The sequence below is a fragment of the Silene latifolia genome, chromosome 11 (genome assembly GCF_048544455.1).
Source record: "Silene latifolia isolate original U9 population chromosome 11, ASM4854445v1, whole genome shotgun sequence".
NCBI classification, from domain to species: Eukaryota; Viridiplantae; Streptophyta; class Magnoliopsida; order Caryophyllales; family Caryophyllaceae; genus Silene; species Silene latifolia.
Window position 1 is genome coordinate 103,399,222 of NC_133536.1, and position 17,425 is coordinate 103,416,646.

Below are 17,425 nucleotides of genomic sequence, written 5' to 3' on the forward strand. Positions count from 1 at the left end.
CCTCCTTTTGTGGCTGAGGTCCTTCGACCCAGGAGCTCGAGCCGGTTTCTGCTGAGGACGTCGATGGGTCCCGTGTGGTACTTAGGCGAGCATTTGACTCGTCAGTGCTCTCGTGATGTCTTGACGGTCCCCATCGATCCTCCTCGGACGATGTTCAGGGAGCCTTCTGATGCTGAGAGGGAGGCAGACTTGGCAGATGTCGGTGGCGATGCCCTCCTTCTTCCTGGCGAGGACTACTCGGCGTTCCTTTACCGGAGGTTGGCGTGCTGGCCAGTTATGGTGAGTGCTTTATTCTTCTTTTGATTGTCTTGAAAACATGATGAATGATCATCAATTAATGAAAACCATTTGAATTTTTGCACGAGGTTGAGGCGGCGGGCATCGAGCCCCCAGTGTACCCCGAGACCCTCGAGTACACCGATGCGACGGGGATGACGACGATCTCCGAGCATCGCGACTTTGATGCGGCGGTGAGAGATGCCGGCCTAGACTAGTGGCAGCATCTGATTCGGAGGGTATGTTCCCCAACTTAATCAGTTTTTGTATAAGAATACACTTGTTTAAACTTATACAATCATTGAGAATCCTTGTTTATTGAAATGTAGGTTGCGCCATCCCGGTTCGTGGCTTTGTGGAGGGTAAGCAACCGGCTACGGGCTACTGCCATCAAAGCACTTGCTGGCGGTCGAGGACGTCAGGTATGAACCTTCCGTTTACTTTATTTTTGAATTTTCTAACTTTCTTTATATTTGAAATGATTGACATGAGCCAATTCTTGTCGTTTGCAGAGGGAGCGTGACTTGGAGCGAGAGCTAGCCCAGTCCCGAGAGGAGACGGCTCGCCTGCTGAGGGAGCTAGAGGTCCACGACGCCGAGATCGCTGCTCTCGAGGCGAGAGTTACCGAGTTGGGCGGCGACCAGCAGTAGTTTGTTGCTTTTTGTTGTTTTTGTTGTTGGCTGTACTTCACACACTTTTGTACATTTTAGGACCTTCATTTTGCACTTTATACACTTTGTTTCGGGCTCGAGCCCCCAGTTTGGTGTACATATTCCTTTTGGTTGTATATATGATGGCCTGAGTGCCTTTGCTGTTGGGTTGTATGTTTGTACTTGCAGGTTAGCTTTGAACAGGTTTGGTAGACAACGGTTTATGCCGTCATGCTGCCGACATTTACACAGAAATTGCACGTAAAACACATATTTGTACATATGGCCTAAATTAGCGCAAGAAAAAAAAGACTCGAGAAAATGCAAAAAATTTATCGAAAATGACCTGGCGATAGGGAGGGTTACCCCCTAAAAAAAGATGAAAACAGAAACATATAAGTTTAAAATGAAACGGGAGTGAAATGATTCCCCAAAAAAGAAAAAATAAAAAGAAACGCGTAAGTTTGAAAACAAGTAATTAAATTGGTGAAATGATTCCCCAAAAAAGAAAATTAAAAAGAAATGGATAAGTGTGCTGAAATGACGAAAATGTCAACGTCGCCTCGAAATGCGTGCCCGTAAGATTGGGAAACTCGAAATATAGTAATTCGACGGAATTACCAAAAATAATAACCCAGAAATTAGCTTTAAGGAATTAGGAAATATCCAATGCGGAAAATCACAGAAATACAGCTGAGGAAGAGGCGCAGCAGGAGCCGCGTCCCTTTGGAGAGGCGCAGCAAGTGCTGCGCCCTTTCCTAAGTGTGTCCGTCCTGACAGATTTTAGGAAACAGCTTTTAGTATAAATATAGATGTCGATGGAGGTTTTATTCACATAATTCTTCCGTCTTTCTCCGTTTTATTACATAAAACTCTCTAATTAATCATACATCATGAATACTTTAGAAATCCGTCTTAAAGAATGGACAAACGAGTTCTCAAATATAGAGAAACATGATATGGGTGCCTACAACTTTGGATCAATTTTGAGCTTGAAGCTAATCAAGGTTGTCAAACCGTTCTTGGATGCTTGTCTTGAGTATTGGGACCCGAACTATCACGTATTTGCCTTTCCTGGAGGCGATATCTGCCTATTCCCTGAAGAAATTGCTGCAATTGGTGGTTGGGACCCGGAACATTTACCTGCTATACCCTCTACTTCTCAAGGGTATAAAAACAAATTTAGGGATTTTCTTGGATTGACAAGAGCTCAGGTTGACCATCTAGTGACGTCAAAAGGAGTCCGAATGTTGGATTTCATTGATCGATTCATAAATAGGGCAGATCCTACTATCTCCTATGTTGCGTGGCGGAGGGCATTCAGGTTTTGCCTATTGCATGTTTATGTCCTTCAAGGGCATGTTGATGAGGATATGAGAGGTGACCCTCGCTATTTGAGCCTAGTTGAGCAGATGGAGCTGCGCAGGAGCCCAGCTTGCCTAGGTTTAGGAGAGATCCTGTTGGGGTTAGATAACAGGAAAGCCAACCGCGACCTTCCTTATTTGGGAGGTCCCATCATTTTGCAGGTAAAAGAACGCAACTTTTCTTTTCGTGTTTTCGTTTTTTTTTTTCGTTGTTTTTTTTTCTTTGTTTTTTTTCTTTGTTTTTTTTCTTTGTTTTTTTTTGGATACTAATACCTGCTTTTGGTAGGTTTGGCTTATGGAGCGCTTACGATTGATCGAGTCCCCAGTTAATGTTCCTGCTTATCATGCTCGCTCAATTGCAATGAGGACTAGGCTTTACATGGTGGACTTTACTCGAGTTTGCACCTATTGGGAGAACAAGCTGAAGAGCGAGGATGGTCCCTTGATTAGATGGATCGTACCATGGTGGCATCTCAAGTCTGTTACTGGAGTATCGTCTCTTGATCCTACCCGATCGGTGCGCATTCCTGGCTTGGAATTCATGGTATGCATCTTCCCAGAGAGGCTGATGAGGCAGGTTGGATTGAAGCAGACGATTCCGAAGCTTGATATTGTTCCTCAGACTGCCATGTCGCTTACAACTGAGAGCCGAAGAGAGTGGGCCATCAAATGGGCTCAAAGAAACATGTGGTTCCTGAACTCTTCTGTTAGTGCACTGTGGGTATCAGATCCTACTTGCAGTGGAGGAAAGCTACTACTCCTGAAGAGCGCAAGAGACTAAGGAAACGCGAGCCTGTTGACTACAAGGTTCGTGATGTAGAGAAGGAGAAAGAGAAGCACTTTACCGAGGGAGAGGAAGAAGCCGGATTTCGAGTTGTTCATCCATCGAAGAAACCGAAGACTTCTCCTGTCGTGGAAAAGGTGGTAGATAAGAATGGCAAGGCTAGACCACGAGAGAGACCATTGGTGATTAGGTCTGAGATAGCGCAGGAGCGTCCGGCTCGTGGTCGAGACAAGAAATATGATAAGAATGACAAAGGCAAAGGGAAAATTGAAGAATAGCCTAAGTCTTTGATATTATTTATTATTATTATTATTTGCAATAAGATGGCGGGGTTTTTAGAATCCTAGCCTATTTATTTTAGTATTTATTTTATTATGTAGCGTATTATTATTATTATGGAAAGAAATGAAATAAAAAGGTAAATTGGTTATGAAACCGTTGTGATTTTTCTTTTATTATTCTTGTCGAATTCCGAATGCATATGCAAATGTCCTTCTATTTACATTTTAAAAAAAATATATTGGGTTGTATCCTGTGAAGGATTGCCTACGTATTCATTTAAAAAAATGAAATCAAACCCTTGCGCGTAGTTCAAGTAAATGTAAAAGAATAATTGTTCTACTTAAGAGCTTATAATGAACTAGAAAATAAGCATGAGCTTTACTTACTCTTAAAGCACGATTCAGTTTATTTGATGATATGAGGATGACAATTTGTCAAAATGCAAGAGCAAGGTGACATTAGCTTATTGCAGCTGGCCAGGGGCCGTTTATATTCCGTGCCACAAGAGCGACACGTGAGGTTAGGCGAGGCGCGTTTTGTTCCTATTCTAGGCATAGTAACGTTTTAGTTGGTCGAGGTTTGTTGGGTTGGCAAATTCATTCCCGTCTAAGTCTGTGATCCTAACTGTACCCCCGGGAGTATGAATTTGACCAGAAATGGTCCGGCCCAGTTGGGTTTAAACTTTCCCCGCGGATCGACAGGTAAAAGAGCTCTAACTGATTTGAGAACCAAGTCTCCTTCTTTGATGTTCCTTGGCTTAACCCTTTTGTTGAAGGTTCGTTTGATACGTGCCAGATACGTTTGCACATTATGCAACGCGCGCAATCTACGTTCATCTAGGAGGATGAGTTCTTCATACCCATCCTTCTTCCAATCGGCTTCTGGGATTTGACTTTCGAGTAAAATACGCAAGGATGGTATTTCGAGCTCGACTGGTTGCACGGCTTCCATGCCGTAGGTCAAATAGAAAGGGGTGGCCCCAGTGGGCATCCTAACAGATGTACGATATCCCCATAAGGCAAATGGTATCTTGCTTGGCCAATCTCGATAGTTGTCAATCATTTTCTTGAGGATTGTGACAACGTTTTTATTTTCTGCCTCTACTGCACCATTAGTTTGTGGTCTATATGGCGAGGAATGGTGATGCTTGATCTTGTACTTGGCTAGCAATTGCTCGGTCTCAGCTTGGAAATGGGATCCATTATCACTGATGATCTCATGTGGGAAACCGATCGACAGATGATATTGGTTTGTATGAATTTTGCCACGTTCTTGGTTGTGAGACTAGTATAAGAAGCCGCTTCTACCCATTTGGTGAAATAGTCGATAGCCACCAAAATGAAACAGTGACCTCCTGTTCTGGCTGGGGTGATCTTTCCGATGATGTCGATTGCCCAAGCAGAAAATGGCCAAGGAGATGTCATGGTGTAGAGTAATTGATCGATGCCATTTGGTGTTCACAATTAAGCATATGTGGTCGTTGGTCAATGGTCGATACAAAACACAATTTATACTTCACAAACAACTCTACAATTAGTAAAGGGGCAAGTAAAGGTCGGATCCCAAGGGACGGGTATTGAAAACGAAGATTTCTATTGCTACTAGGGGTGTCTAGGGGTGTCACAAGTTGGGTTGATGTAGAAGGTTACTAAACTAAAATAGCAATGAAAATAAACTAACAAGGTAAATGAAATAAGGGTGTAAACAATTGATTAAAAGCACTAGGGTGTCATGGGTTCATAGGGGATTCATGGGATATGATCATACAAACATGTTCTCAAATTATAAGCAAGCAATTATTGTTGTGATGGATCGAGTTGGGTTATATCTTACGATCCTAGGAAAGTTTGGGTCCCGGAGCCGAATCACATAGATTGTACAACACCTACAAGTCGACTTAATCTTTCCTACTCAATGCATGCATGGTCTAACAAGACTCGAGTTGGGTTATGTCTTACAAGTCAAGTTGAAGAGATAGTAGATGATAATAAATGCAAGGATTCATAGGCTTAGCATTTCATCAAACATAACATGTGCATGTATTAAGATCAAAACAAGCAAGCAAATAAGATATGAAAGCATATTGATTTAAGCATGAATCATCCCCATGTTGGTTTCCCCTAATCACCCATTAAACCCTAGCTAAGAGACTACTCACTCATTATCATATTGATCATGCTAGAAAGGTTGTCAATCATACTAACATAATGAAACATGATGAATAAATGAAAGTAATTAGCAATAATTAAAAAGGGATTAAGAGATTATACCTACTAATGATTCCAATAATAAAGCAAGAATAATAGAAGTACTTGAATCCTAGATTGAGAGGTTGTCAATCTCCCAATAATAACCCAAATAATCTTCAATTACCCAAAATAAAGTAAGAACAAGAGAGAGATTAAGGAACTAAAACTTGGATTAAAACTTGATTAATATTTGATTACAATATTGAAGAGAGATTTGATTGATATTAACTACACTAATTATTGATAAGAAGAACATGCTCCTCTAATTAGACTAATGGGGTATTTATAGTGAAAATTAGGGAGGATGCATTAGGGTTAACTAAGGGTTAAACTAGTAATTACACTTTTTAAGTTGAGCAAGGAGACTCCGGTATTCAATGAGAGAAGGGCGTCTCCATTTTGTAACTTGAAGGACGAAACCATCAGATCGTGATCCGAGCGGATGGAGGTCGAGACGGACGGATGGGGCATGGACGATCCGAGCGGATCGAGGCAGAAGACGCTCGGATTGGGCCTGGGGGATCCGAGCGGATCCTGGGTAAGGACGCTCGGATTGAGCTGGGCGGACGGACGGATCATGGATGATCCGTTCGGATTCTTCTACAGCGTCATTCCTTCTTCTTTTCTTCCCTTTTCTTCATAGAATCCTTGGGGATTTCCTTGGGGACTCAAGGATCCTTTCTCAACATTGATCTTCTACTTAGCTATGTACAAAGGCCTTCTAGTCTTGTCTCTCCTTGATGCTTGGTCATTGAATACGATCCATTTAGCCTCGTTTTGCCATGAAAATGCAAGATTCTTACTCCTTTCCTACCAAGGGATCAAAATCTCAAAGAATATGCAAAACAAAGATCTAAAGATAAGAAATGACCCAAATAGGCACTAAAAAGCATAGAAACAATGGTAATTCGGGGGCTAAATATGCGCCAATTATGGTCGCATCAGTAATGAAGGAGGGACATGTTGCACATTCCCGAAGATTTGGCAGTTATGACAATGTCTGACATACTTGATGGAATCGGATTCCATTGTGGTCCAATATTATCCTAAACGCGTGATTTTCTTTGCCATCATTGGTCCACTCATGTGAGGGCCACATTCTCCATCATGGACTTCTTCCATCACTTTCCGTGCCTGTGAATGATCAAGGCAACACAGGATTACGCCAAGAGGCGTTATTTTATATAATTCTCCTTGCATGAGGACGTATTGGGAAGCTAGTAGGCGTATAGCACGTTGTCCCCTCTTGTCCATATCCGGTGGATAGGTGTCGTTGAGTTTGAAGTTCAGGATCGCTTGGAACCAAGGTTCCTCTGGGTTTTCTTCTTCATCTGTAATTTGGTGCACATAAGCCGGTTCTGACCGTCGTTCGATGCATAAAGGCATTTCTACCATATTATCCGGTATATTAATCAAAGATGCAAGTTTTGCAAGAGCATCTGCAAATTGATTCTCTTCTCGAGGTAGGTGTAGGTAGGTTACTTGATCGAAGAATTGGACAACTTAGTCTATCCTGGCTTGATACGGTGCTAGGCTTTCACTTCGAATTTTCCAAGATCCCGTAATTTGGTTGATGATCAAAGATGAATCTCCATGTACCCGAAGATTCTTGATGCCTAAACATACTGCTGCTTGTAGTCCAATGAGGCAAGCCTCATATTCTGCCGCATTATTTGTCACTTCGAAGTCGAGTTTGACAGAGAGTGGTGTATGCTCGCCTTCAGGAGAAATGAGCAACACTCCTATTCTGAATCCTCTTAAGTTCGATGCTCCATCAAAATAGAGGTCCAGGAGTCTACATCTGTTTGGAGTATATCCTCGTCCGGAACCGACCAGGTGTCTATTGTTTGTGCATCATTGATGGGATTTTCTGCGAAAAACTCGGCAACGGCGCGCCCTTTTATAACTTTCAGAGGTACATACTTGAGATCGAACTCTGAGAGCATCAAAGTCCATCTTGCTAGGCGTCCGTTGAGGACGGGTTTCTCGAAGAGGTATTTGACAGGATCCATTTTGGAGTATATTTTGACGGAGTAGATAAGCATGTAATGGCGTAGCTTCTTCGTTGCCCACACATAAGCGAGGCATGTCTTCTCGAGTGGTGTGTATTTGCACTCATACTCCAAGAACTTCTTACTAAGGTAGTAGATAGCCCTTTCTTCTTTTCCTACCGTTTGGGCTAGCATAGCTCCCATGGCTGTTTCAGTTACCGTGAGATATAAACCAAGAGGTTGATCTCGTTGGGGTGGCACGAGCACTGGTGGTTTGGCTAGTATCTCCTTGATTCGGTCGAATGCCTTTTGACAGTCATCATCCCACATGGTGTGATCCGTTTTCTTTAGATTTTTGAAGATAGGTTCACAGATCATGGTGAGTTTCGATATGAATCGACTTATGTACTGCACCTTGCCTAAGAATCCTCTAACTTCCTTATCTGTTTGAGGTTGTGGCATTTCGATTAGAGCTTTGATCTTGGAAGGGTCTATTTCTATACCTCGTTGGCTGACGACATATCCCAGGAGTTTGCCGGATGTTACCCCAAATGCACATTTCTGAGGAGTGAGTCTCATGTTGTACTTTCGTAATCTGTAGAAGAATTTGCGAAGGTTCGCAATGTGCCCCTCTCTATCTTTGGACTTGACAATCATGTCATCTACGTATACCTCAACTTCTTTATGCATCATATTATGTAAGAGTGTAGTCGCGGTGCGTTGATATGTAGCTCCGATATTGATTAACCCAAACGGCATAACCGTGTAGCAATAGGTACCCCATTGAGTTACGAAGGCGGTCTTGTGCATATCTTCTATGGCCATCTTGATTTGGTTATACCCTACATATCCGTCCATGAAGGATAGCAACTCGTGATCCGCTGTATTATCCACCAATATGTCGATATGTGGTAGAGGAAAGTCATCCTTGGGACTTGCTTTGTTTAAGTCTCTGAAATCAATGCAAACACGGATTCTCCCATCCTTTTTGGGTACGGGTACTATGTTGGCTACCCAGTCTGAATACTCGGAAACTTTGATGAACCCGGCTTTGAATTGTTTATCGACTTCTTCTTTGATCTTAAGAGCCCATTCTATCCTCATTCGACGAAGCTTCTGTTTTACGGGCTTGAAACCTGGTTTGATTGGGATTCTGTGCTCTGCGATATCCCTGTCGATCCCTAGCATGTTTTTGTAGGACCAAGCAAAAATGTCCTTGAACTCGTGTAGGAGGTCTATAAAACTGGCCCTCTCGGCGGGGCTCAATGTCGTCCCTATCCTAAGTTCTTGGGGTTCTAGTTCGGTTCCTACATTGATGGGTTCGGTGTTTTCTATAACTGGTCCCCCTTCCCCCTCTTGTAGTATTTTTTTGGCTATGTAAGGAGGTATTTCGATTGAGTCTGGGTCTGGGTCATCCTCATTATCATCGTAAACAGAATTGCATTCAGAATAACACAAAGAGTAAGCAGAACGTGATTTATTCATATTAAAATTTGAGAAAAGTTGAAACAAAGAAGCCATCTGTTCGGTAGTCAGTGGCGGTAAAGGGACAGCTGTTGGGACATTTCCCGAAAGTCTATTACTATTTGATGATAAGCTAGGAGAAACAAGGGGAGTGGGAGTGACGACAGGAGGAGACTCTCAAGGGACTTCTCTAGACTCCGACTCTGACTCCGACTCTGACTCGAATTCATCGTCTTCTGGTTCTCCTTTGAACATCTCTGCTTCTCCAGTGGTGAGCTTGAAGAGTCTTCCTTGGTTGTTTGTCCACTTGATCGACTTTCTCCATCCTTTCTGTTGATTCGAGCTGGTTTCTGTGATCAATGCGGTAGGGTTAAAGTGATCGTCTTGAAGTATCATGGTAATGATCTCATCCTGCGCGGCTCTAACAAATCGATCTTCCCCAAACAGTAAGGTAACAGCTTGTTCGTCTAAACAAGGTGCTTGACGAGTTTTGACGGTAGGAACCGTTTCTGTGGGAATAAAGTAGCAATCGTGAAAGATCTCGATTCCAGCCAGTTGCTTTCCTATGTAGTGCCAAGGCTCGGGAAACCCATGAAAGAGTTATTGACTCCCTTCTCTAACGAAGTATCCATTTAGGGTAGGGAGGTAGGGCCGCATTTGGATTCCCACATTCTTGCGGTTTTGGAATTGAGTGAGCATTTCAAAGGCTTCCTCCTTGGTGGGTTTGTATCCTAGTCCTAGTGGTATCCTTTGTGAGTTGCCTTCTTTGTAGGGTGAAAAGGTGTTTCTTCGGATAGGATTCAAAGGCATTCCCGGGAAGTATCCCTGAGATTTGAGTATGTGGTTGACCACTAAATTAGAGTAGGGATTGAAGTACAAGGGTGCCAACTCGCTTTCCATGACGTTTATGCTATAGAAGCCTGATGTATTTTTTATGTAGCATCTGGCTATAAATACCCCCGAATATTCTACTTTGGTCCGTTTATTGTATTTTGCAGGAATTGACCGAAGAGGAGCTAAATCGAGCCTTAATTGTCCCAATTGTATGCATTCATGGAAAATAAGGAGCCGGAGCTTGGAAATCTAACACTTGGAAGACGCGTGAGTTGAGTTCGGGAAGCAATTCAAGTCCTAGCGTGCCTATATAGCTCGATCGAGTGGTTAACTACTCGATCGAATGCTTTATGTACTCAAGATTGATCGATCGAGCAGTTCAAGGGGTCAATCGAGGAGTCTTTGCAAGAGGTGCTCGATCGAGTGGTTTATTTCCACTCGATCGAGTGGTTTGGTGATGACTTGCTCGATCGAGTAGATTACTTCTACTCGATCGAATGATTTCTTGTTTTTTAGTCAATTTCCGCCTAATTATTTCATGAGCTTTTGTAATTAGTCCATAGATTAGGTTTTAGGATGGATTTTAGTATAAGACTGAGGGAGAAACTACGTGACTGCTCTCTGCTTCTTCTCTGGGGACGTTTGTTTTACTCTAGTTCTTGCCACTGTTCTTGGATTTTGCTTTTTTTTATTCGGATTTGAGATACGATTGGTATTATCATTCTTTTTAATCTCTTAATTCTTAATCATTGCTGGAATTCTTCCTTCCCTTTATTGTTATCGTAATCGCTCTATTTAATCCTTTAGTTTTATCATTATGTCTAGTTTTAACTATCTGTTTGTTGTCATTGGTAATTCAATGATTATGAGTAGCTAATTTTCTTATGCTAAGGCTATAGGGGATCCATAATATGAAGGGAGAGTAATCGATTTATTAGGTTAATGCGGTATAGTCCTTGTTGGTTAAATGCTACAATTAATTGTAACTGCCTAATTGAGTCGACGCAATTAGACCTTTAATTCTTAGTGATCCTTGACCTGGACCGAAAGGTTGGAAAAGGCGAGACTAGTAGCGAACAATAGAGTATTGCAGTGAGGGCGAAAGTTAAGCTGTTTACACTTTAGGGTGAATTAAGGACCGAAAGGTGACGTTCGCTACCCCTTAGTCCGTACTGCATTGACCTGGGACCTAGATTACTTGACCGGATGATTATGGTGAACCGGTTGTCTTAGCTGTTTTTCTCTATCTGTTATTTCTTCCCTTTATTTCTCTTCTCCTTGTTCTCTTTAGTTTAGAAAATCACATTTTATAAACCCCCAATTTGGTTACCTTGATGAACTTAGATTTAGCTGACATTTTCCTACCTCTCTGTGGATTCGACCCGACTTCCCTAGCTATATTAGTTAGAGCCAGTTGGTTATTTTTGACAGGTACGCGACAGACGTGTCAAATTTTGGCGCCGTTGCCGGGGAGGTGGCGCAATTTGGTTGCTTTAATTAAGTTTGTCCTTCGTCTCAAGGAATTTTTTCCTTGAGGCTGATCTCATTTCTGCAAAGTTTTGATTAGTTTTGCAGGTTATTTGTTGCTTTGAAAATTTATTTGCCAAGATTCCTACGATTACAGAGCATACAGAGCCATGTGGTAGATGTGGCATGGAGGGGCACGGTCCTATCTTGTGCATGGAAAGTATAGAGCGCGTTCTTGCTTATCAGAAATACAAGCAGGGAGTTCCTTTCTCCCAGCTATATGAAGAAATAAAGAATGTCTCTACCTCCTCCACGCCAACTCCACTACCGATTCTTCCCTCTGCAAGTGAAGAAATTGCCGAATTAAAATCCATCATGATGAGTATGTCACGGCAATCTAAAACGGTTATATCGGAATTGAAAGAACAAGTCGCGCAGTTAACACTCGCGACAGACCAAGCTAAGCTTCTCCCAATATGCGATCCAGTCAGTGCAATGAATCTTCAAAATGACCTTACTCATGAAGAAGAAGGGGTTTTGATAGCTGACGATAACTCGGATGATGATTTAGACGAGTTTTTGAAGGAAATACTTGTTGCGTGTGCTGTAAACACTCGATCGAGTGACTTTTCTACTCGATCGAGTAGTTTGACTCATCCTATCACTCGATCGAGTGAAAATAGTGGTCGGTCGAGAAGTACAGAATCCAATGTTGGTCGATCGAGTGACAATCTTACTCGATCGAGTAACTATGCTGAAGAGACCACTCGATCGAGTGATAAACATGGTCGATCGAGTGAAACAGGAAGGGCAATTGGTCGATCGACTGATAAAAGTACTCGATCCAGTACTTTAAGTGGCGGGGATCCTAAATTACTATCTAATACCGCCACCGTGTCATCTTCCCCTGCTGTGGAGACGTCACGCATTGATAAGGGTAAAGAAAAAGTTGCGGGGCCACTCATCGCTACCAGGGTACCCTTCCCAAGTCGTCTGAAGGACGCAAAGATCGAGCAGCAGTACAGTAAGTTTGTGGACGTCGTGAAAAACCTCTAGGTAACTGTCCCTTTTTCCGAACTTGTTACTCAGGTACCCACTTACGCTAAGTTTATGAAAGATATTGTGACGCGTAAGGGAAATTTGAGTGAATTTGAGACGATTTCATTTATGGAAGAGTCTAGTAATTTGCTGTTGAATAAGGCCCCTCCAAAAATGAAGGACCCGGGTAGCTTTTCTATTACCTGTGTCATAGGCAATATGGTTATTGACAAGGCCCTTTGCGATTTAGGTGTCAGTGTTAGTGTCATGCCCCTTCCTGTCTGCAAGAAACTGAAGATGAGTCATTTCAAAGTGACTAACATTACCCTACAGATGGCTGATAGATCTGTTAGGAGGCCCTTAGGTGTCTTAGAGGACGTGCCCGTGAAAATAGGCAAGCTTTACATCCCAGTAGATTTCATTGTTTTAGATATAGCTGAGGACACCCGGACCCAAATTATCTTAGGAAGACCATTCCTTTGTACAGCTGGGGCTGTTATTGATGTCAGACAAGGGCGTCTGACTCTTGCAGTAGGGGATGACGCTATCACATTCAGTCTGCCGAGTACTTTAGCTCGCCCAATGATATAGGACACTTGTTATTCGGTCGATATCATTGACGAGTCTATTTATGACTTCTGGCCGGGTTCTTTTACGAAGGACCCACTAGAAGCTCTTATGCTTTTTGATGAGTGTGTAGATAGCCCAGACGACGATGACGCTGCGTTGGATTTGCTTGTTGATGATTTAGATGAGCATGAGGGAGAGCAGGTGGAACAAATGATCAGCACTCTTTGCTCCATTGAGGTAAAGGTACCGGAACGTAAGCCTCTCCCTTCTCATCTTAAATATGCTTTCTTAGACGATGCAGAGCAATATCCAGTCATTGTTAGTGCCAAGCTTAGTGATGATCAGCTGACCTCTTTGTTAGCTGTACTTAAGAAAAACAGAAAGGCAATGGGCTATTCACTGGACGATATCACGGGAATTAGTCCCGATATTTGTATGCACAGGATAGAGCTGGAGGAGGATCACAAACCTTGCAGACAAGGTCAGCGCCGGCTGAACCAGAAGATGCAGGATGTCGTGATGGCTGAGGTAATGAAGCTGCTGGATGCTGGTATTATTTATTCTGTCGGTAATTCTAGATGGGCGAGTCCAGTACAGGTGGTCCCGAAGAAAGGAGGGACAACTGTAGTTAAGAATGAGAAGAATGAATTAATACCTACTCGAGTAGTGACTGGTTGGCGGATGTGCATAGATTACAGACAGCTGAATGCCGCCACTAAGAAAGATCACTTTCCCCTTCCTTTTATTGATCAAATGGTAGAAAGGTTAGCTTCTCATAAATTTTTCTGCTATTTAGACGGGTATTCGGGTTCTTTCGGATCCCTATCCACCTGCACGATCGGCTAAGACTACATTTACCCGTCCTAAGGGCGTTTTTGCGTATCGCGAGAATGCCTTTTGGTTTGTGCAATGCCCCTGCCACCTTCCAAAGGTGTATGATGGGGATATTTTCAGAGTATATTGAGTCTATCATGGAAGTTTTTATGGACGATTTCAGTGTATATGGAAGTGATTTTTCTAACTGTCTGTCTAACCTTGAGAAAGTGTTGTAGCGCCAGTATTGAGGTCAATCTTGTCTTTGAATCGGGAGAAGTGCCACTTTATGGTCAACGAGGGAGTTGTCTTAGGGCACTTAGTTTCTGATAGGGGAATAGAAGTTGATAAAGCAAAGGTTGAAGTGATTCAGCAATTACCACCTCCTGTTAATGTTAAGGGGGTGAGGAGTTTCCTTGGTCACGCCGGCTTTTATCGCCGGTTTATCAAGGATTTCTCCAAAATTGCTAAACCACTTACACGATTCTTTGCTTAAGGATGCCCCTTTTGTGTTTCTCGATGCTTGTCTTTCTCGCTTTTAACAGGTTAAAGCAGGCTTTAGTCTCTGCGCCGATCATACTGACCTCCCAACCGGGACTTGCCGTTTGAGATCATGTGTGATGCGAGTGACTATGCACTAGGAGCGGTGCTTGGCCAGAGGAAAGACAAAGCCTTGAATGCTATCTACTATGCGAGCCGAACTCTGGATGAGGCTCAAGTGAAGTACACTACCATCGAGAAGGAGCCGTTAGCCGTAGTTTATGCCTTAGAGAAGTTTCGTACGTATTTAGTTGGGTCGAAGTCCTTTGTTTTTACCGACCATGCAGCTTTGAGGCATCTCCTTGCTAAGAAGGAGGCCAAACCACGGCATCGAGATGGATACTCCTTCTTCAGAAGTTTGATTTGCAAATCAAGGATAAGAAAGGAGCTGAGAACGTTGTAGGCGATCACTTGTCGCGATCGATGCGACAAGAAGGGGAAGATTCTCTACCCATTGATGATTCTTTTCTGACGATACTTTGATTCTTTGTTATATCGTCTATTCTTAACCAAGAACCTTGGTATGCAGATATAGCTAACTTCGTTGTCGGTGGCGAGCCGCCGCCGACCTTTCTCATCAAAGAAAAAGAAGCGTTTTACGTATAACGCTAGCAAGATTTATACAGGATGATCCTTACTTGTTTAAGGAATGTGCGAGACGGTCTCTCTGAGATGGTGTATTACGCGAGAGGAGACCAAAATAGTCCTGGAAGGCTGTCACTCCTCTTCATATGGTGGTCACCACGGTCCATCGCGCACCGTGGCTAAGGTACTTCAGTCCAGGTTTTTCTTGGCCTTCTTTGTTTGCTGACGCTAAGTCTTTTGTTTCAGCTTGCGACGCGTGCCAACGATCAGGGAACATTTAAAGAGACATGAGATGCCACAAAACGGCATCCTAGAGGTGGAGGTTTTCGATGTCTGGGGCATTGATTTCCAAGGACCGTTCCCATCCAGTAAAGGTAACGGTACATCTTAGTAGTTTGTAGACTATGTGTCAAAATGGGTTGAGGCAATTGCTTCACCTCATTGTGATGCTAAGACCGTGATAAAGATGTTTAAAAAGATCATATTCCCCCGTTTTGGTGTCCCTAGGGTCGTCATTAGTGATGGGGGGATGCATTTTAAAGAAAAGAAACTCACTTCCATACTGTCTAGAGTTGGTGTCCAACACCGGCGTGGTTTGGGGTATCATCCCCAAACTAGTGGTCAGGTAGTGGTCTCTAATCGCGAGTTGAAAGAGATCTTGTCCAAGGTAGTTTCTAAATCACGGAAGGACTGGAGTCTTAAGCTAGATGACACATTATGGGCCTACAGAACTGCCTTTAAGACACCAATTGGTGCATCACCTTATAGGTTAGTTTATGGGAAATCGTGTCACTTACCTGTTGAATTGGAATGTAAGGCCTGGTGGGCAATTCGTGAGCTTAATTATGATCCTAAGTTATGTGGTCAGAATCGTCTTTTGCAGCTAGATGAATTGGAGGAGTTTAGGCTTAACGCCTATGACAGCTCGCGGATTTACAAGGAAAAGACGAAGAGATGGCATGACAAGAGAATCCTACCTCGGGAGTTTCATGTTGGGCAAAAGGTGATGCTGTTTAATGCCCGATTGAGATTATTTCCTGGAAAGCTGAAATCCAGATGGAGTGGTCCTTATACGGTGACAGCTATTACCAAATTTGGATCCGTAGAGCTCGAAGACTCCGAGGGGCGTAGATTCAAGGTGAATGGCCAATATGTGAAGCATTACCACGAGGCGACTGAAGCGGACAATCGTGTTGAAGTCTTGCGCTTCGACGAGCTCGACGCGTCAGTCAATTGATGCCAGAAAGGTCGTGCGGGACCTCTTAAACTAGCGCTCTCCGGGAGGCAGCCCGGACTGTTTTATTGTACTTCTGTTGAACTATTTATTTTTCTTTAGCTTTACGTTGAACTTTAGACGCTGTTTTATGAACTTCCTACGTTGTTTTCTTGCTTTTAAGTGCGTGTTTTGCAGGTCAAAGTACTCGATCGTATGATATTGTGCTCGATCGAGCACTTTTTGAGGCAGCTTTCACTCGATCGAGTGATAATGTCCTCGATCGACCAGAACCAAACTCATGCCTACTCGATCGAGTGGTTTTTCACTCGATCGAGCCCTTCCAATGCACCAGTTCACTCGATCGAGCTGTTTCAAGAGCTCGGTCGAGTGGTTTTGACTCCCAGCTGTTGTTTTACGTCTGTGGAGCTACTGCTTGACTTTCTTTGACCTCCTATGTTCATGGTCGGTTTGGGGAGGTCCCTCCTTATGACGTTTTGTAAGTTTTCCGACTCCACTTCTCCTTTTCATTTCAGTTTGCATTTCTTTCCCTATTTTTGGTACAATGAGGGCATTGTACGGTTTGGTTTGGGGAGGTATGCATCCATATCTGTGTCTGCATGTTTTCTTGCATTTTTTCTTCCACGTTTATTATCTCCGCATGCATTGTTGTTTATTTAACTTCAAAAAGTCATATAAAAATCATAAAATTCAAAAATTTTCAAAAATTTCATGTTTAAATTGAGTCGAAACGTTTGAACATTGACGCTACTTTGAACCCTTACTTGAGCCTGGCATATCCTTGAGATTTTGTTGGCGTGATTATGTGCATAGTCTACGATTTTTTGTTTCTTTCTTATCTGAACGAATAGACTTGATTCATTTTGTCGGCAAGCTACATTACATTCTGAGGTTAGAGCTTTTTAAACTGGTGACATTCATGACCGGTTTCATTTAGGATGTGAGTAGTACTCTCTTTAAGACATGTAACATCAAATTGCATAAGCATGAGTCTAGTCTTCTTAATACCTGTATGCATTCGGTCTGTGGATGGTGACACGTGTTAGGAGAGGCAGTCCCCTTTATTTCATTCTACCCATGAACCTCACATAGCCAAATTGCCTTTTTGTCCTATCAACTACTTTCTATAATACTTACTACCCTAGCTGAGCTAGTAACGAGTAGTCCTTGGAATGTTTTCCTGCAATATGGTTGTTTCATCTGATTTCAGAAGATGGTGGAAGAATTGAAGGGAAAGAAAGAAAGAAAAAAAAAATGTTGAATTGAAAAAAAAAAAGAGAACGA